General features: G+C 39.7%; 1 protein-coding gene across 1 annotated transcript in view; it reads right to left on the bottom strand.

Moving 5' to 3' along the window:
• LOC109972649 (glutamate receptor ionotropic, kainate 2-like) overlaps nt 1-4,874 on the bottom strand; it is a gene marked incomplete at its 3' end in the record, with an annotated part of 259,232 nt that overhangs the window by 113,021 nt on the left and 141,337 nt on the right. The gene's annotated exons all lie outside the window — the stretch shown is intronic.

Below are 4,874 nucleotides of genomic sequence, written 5' to 3' on the forward strand. Positions count from 1 at the left end.
TAGGGAAACACAGAGCACAACGTATGATTGTTTAGACATGGGACATCTGGGTCACCGTCAGAAACGTGTGAGAAAGTCACTCTGCAGTCATAAGCGGTCCACTGTGAAGTTGTGGGAGATTGTTTGGAAGCTGCTGTATATTTCAACTGCCCACAACAAAAGTGGAATAAAAAACAGCTAGTGAGGTGTGATAGTTATGCTGTTTATCTGAATGTGTGAAAAAACAAACTCTGTGTCTAATATGATGCTTTCAGTGCTGGCTCTGCCAGGAACACTGTCAACCAAAACAAGTGCAGGTAGCTGAGCAACATTTGTCAATAAAACAGTAGAATGCAGAGCATCAGTGACTTTACATACCTATACCTAGGGCTAAACTATTAATTTTCAAATTGAAATCATGATTTAATAAAACATGATTTTCAAACCACAAAAGCTATGATTCAAACTGCCATTAAAACATGTTTTTAAACACTACAGATTCTAAACAATCTGAGTGTCAGGTTTGCCCGGCTGCACCTGCCTCTTTCACCTCCCTCACTTCGTTTCTCTTTTCAGCCCCTGATTACACCACCATACACACCTGCTCCACACCCCTTGATTATCACCAGCTGCACTTCATTAGTTCTTCTTACTTATACCTGGCTCACTTACTAGTCCCTTGCCAGTTTGTTCTTGTTCTCAGGCCTTCTATGTTGTTATTTCTGTTGTACCTTTACCAGTCCACATTTCCCTTGGTTTTTTTGTCAGGTTATATATATATATTGGACCTCCTGTTGCCCTTCTCTGCCCATGCTGATTCCTTCTTCCACGGATTACTACCTCCGGACCTTGGCTCCTACTAAACCCTTCCAGCCTTCACCAGTCAGGTCGATGCACAGTCACCAGTTTCCCTTTGTCCAAAGCCTTGTTTTCTTTCTCCTCAGTAACCACCGTTCTTCACCGACCAGTTCAGGAGTGACCCCAGCGACCCAGCTTGGCCTACTCCTCATCTCATCAATGTACTGTATCTGCTGCTGATCGACACCCGGTTTATCTAGTTCATCTACTCCTGTTTAATCTTGCCATTCACTGCACTGTATATAATAAATCACTGCTTGCACTGAAGTCAGCCATCTGGGTCCGCCTTTCTTTTGCTCACTCACCATCCCGTGTGCGAGCAAACATAACACTGAGCTGCATCCCTACAGGCTTCAGGCGCACATACTCTGCCCGGCTTCACATGCTTCATGTGAAACCTGCAGAGTGAATAAATGTGTGGACAAAGGTAGACCCTCCAAAAAATTTCACTTTGGTGCTGCTAGCTAAAACAAATAAGAAATGCTTCAAATAGTTCAGTGCATGTAGCAGCAGTAACAGTGTAGACCAGGGGTGCCTAATACGTCGATCGCAAAGGTGGTGTTGGTAGATTGCGTGCCATTCAAAAATAAATTAGATGTATCCGGCGTAAAACCCATGCTAAATGTTAATATGAGAATGGTCAATGTGAGGATTTGCTATGGCGACCCCTAACAGAAAAAGCTGAAAGTGGCAATCCCTATGGCATTTTCTACTTGATTGACATGCAGGGCAGCCAGTCTGAGATCTCGTCTTTTCTGACACGAGTCACCAAGCATGCACAGTCAACCACACGAGCTACTACAAAACTCCGGTGAGCGAACTACCTTGTCAGCCTTCGAATTAAAGGGTATAAAATGAGCGGGGGAGCGGAATCAAGTAAGAAACCGAAAACATGGGAAGGACTTGGGAGGACTTTTTTTTCGTGACGTTATATTCGAAATGCGTTTGCTTTATCTACCAATCTACCATCACTATTCCGAAGAAGGGAAATGTGGAGGGGCACTTTCAGACAGTTCATAAAAACTACGACACTCATTCATACATATATTTTGTGTGTGTGTGTATGTGTGCGCACGTGTAGGTCAACCATTTTGACTTGGCCATTTGAAAAGTAGCTCGCAAGGCGAAAAAGTGTGGGCACCCCTGGTGTAGACAATAGAATTCAGGACCACAGCACTCAGAATGTCCAGTCAAGTTTAACAACATAAAAGGTAGTCAGAAGGTAGTCTATTTAGAAAGGTGATGTTGTGTAGTGTTGGCAAGCCTGTAAAAATGGGTCCCAGAGAGAGCCAAGGAGCACAAGAAACAGACCATAGCAGCAAAACTGGCCTCTGATGATCTGGCATCAGAAACCTTAGAACAAGGGCTGCAGGAGACTATTGAACAAATTGTCTCTTTTCAGTTAGAATTCACAGAAGAACAGCAAGGATGTGTACAAGAAGCAGCAAGAGGAGTTCAGAGAAAGGAATTATTATTAAAATGCTATGGCAGGATGCTTAGAAAGTTAAGCTTTTAATAAGTAAGATGATCATAAGATGATTTATGTGTGTGTTGGTTGAAATAATCATTAGAGAATGTGTAAGAATAAAATGTAAAATGAGTGTATTGCATGGAATGGTGAAGTGCTTTTACACCCAATCTCACCACAAAGAGTGGAGAATGCTGAGTCACAGAAAAGAGGATGCAAGACACACATCCCTGAATAGGAAAGTGAAATTGTGTGTGTGTGTGTGACAGAGAGAGGAGTGTGATGAAAAATTAGAAAGACACTGAGAAAGTAATAAAAAATCATGTTCCATGTATAAAGTAAAGATTTGATTGATATATACTGGTTAATCAATGTCTAATCAATGATCAATGTTTAGTTGTATAGTATTCAAACTATAAAGATCCATGTTTTGATTTTAAGGCATTGATAGTTTTGTGAAAAATCTGTGTGTAATTCTGATTGTTCAGTTGAAAGCAATAATGGGAATTGTTGTATTTCAAGCAGATGTGGGTTTTCTGTATTTTATTAAGTATTAAGATGATAAGTTTTCTAAGAAAGGGGAAGTAGAATCCGAGGCTGGATCTAACCAGTCAAAAGCAGTCATGAAGTTACAAGAATACTGAAAGCAATATGCAAACAAGTTCTGAAGAACAGCAGTGTGCAGGCCAAAAAAGGTATTAAGTGCAAACTGTGGCATCTGGTTGGATTGAAGGACTGAGTCTACTGACCAGAATCCTTTAAAAACCCAGGCAAGAAGAGGAACAAGAAGTCCTTCCACGGTTACAGCCGGAGGCTCTGTCCGGTTGATTTCTTGACATCCAGAAGACTGAGTGACTGAAGGAAGACAGCCGAAAGAGTGAGTAGGCTGCGGCTTCTCTCTCTCTCTGATTCTTAAGATTTTAGTGGGTTTACACTTTTAAGTGGTAATTGTTAAAGTTGCACATATTGTGCAATTCACAGTGAGTGTTTGATTACCTAATTCCTAGTGAGTGTGTGAGGTTGCATAACCGTTCACAGGGTTGACAGTAGGCCAAGATTGAACTGCTAAAATGATTTTAGACAGTTACATCAGAAAAGGGTTTATCTAAAATATCCAACTGTTTACTTGTTACATAATATACACTATTCTTTAAATATCCTACCCTTAATAACATCTTATGTCAACTAAATACTGTGCAAAACAAGTATGGTCTTAATTTTCCAGTGACACAGCTTTCATTGGTTCTTTCAGACTAAATTTAACACTGCCTCAAAGGGCTAGAGTATACTGGTTTATAAAAATTTCTCAGTACAGTAACATCTGAGGATTTAAGGACAATAACTGCAGGTTGTTGTTATATGGGAGGTTTTGGGGTCTTATGCTGAATTAATAACATGAAAGAGGGAGGTCTGTAGGGAACTCTGTTCTTAGGTTCATGGTAGTCAATTACTGAGTGAATATCTCCATCATAAAACCTCAAGCAGGGTCTGGAGCTTTAATATGTTTCAAATATGCCACCTTAGAGTGAGAGGTTAAGCTTTATTCCTATGTCCAGGGGTTAGCATATTGTGGCCTTCGTACAGTAGCTTAATGTTCTATTTTGGTTTCATCAAAATTGTACTAAACTGATTAAACTACCACATCTGTGATGAGCTCAGATCTGCAATGTTTTATGAAGAAAACAAAATATGCCTGTACTGTATTTACTGCTGCACTGTACATCTTAAATTCTAATCTCACTCTCTCCAGCCCATAGCCAAATAATTAGTTGATGAAATGAAAGTGAAAAAGAGAAATACAATTGAATACAAATTGAACAGTAGCCCAACTCTCAGGACCACTGGTGCATGTATGAGGATGTTGGGTTTGTCAATTACAATACCATCAATTACAATAGAACTTGTTGAAGTGAATAATACAGAGGAAACGAGAAAAAAATCTCAGTAAATTGCAATTGTAATATTGCTTAAAAAAAAATCACAATTAGAATAAATTAGATTTACCAAATTGTGACACACTTACCTCTACCCACAATATGGCTGGTGTTTGTACTGTAGAAAGCAAGACTGTGGCATTGTAAAGAAACACATAATTGAAAATAAGCCATGGTTTTACAAAATCATTCCACTTCACTATTCCTGTTCTGGGACAAGACACAATGATATATCAATCAAAATAATATACAATGCATGTGTCAACACTATCAAATGTAATGCTGGGGTATGGTGGACTGAGTTACTTCATGTTGTGACTGGCTTCTTGCCCCAAGTCACAGTGGGGATGGGTACACAGGGCATTGTTTAACACTAGCACTGATATAGTACCTTAATTTCTAGAGTATCTAACACCACAGTTTTTCCAAAACTCTACTTTTAGAAATATTATTTTTTCCTTTAATTTAATGAAAGATGTTAATGGAGGACACTTCACAGTGTCCTTCACAGGACTATGCCGAGTATGTGACCAGATACATTAGTACCTGTATTGACAACATTGTGCCCACCATACAAGTCAGGAGGTTCCCCAACCAGAAGCCCTGGATAAACAGTCAGGTACGCCACATGCTGC

The sequence above is a fragment of the Monopterus albus genome, unplaced genomic scaffold (assembly GCF_001952655.1).
Source record: "Monopterus albus unplaced genomic scaffold, M_albus_1.0 scaffold264.1, whole genome shotgun sequence".
NCBI classification, from domain to species: domain Eukaryota; kingdom Metazoa; phylum Chordata; class Actinopteri; order Synbranchiformes; family Synbranchidae; genus Monopterus; species Monopterus albus.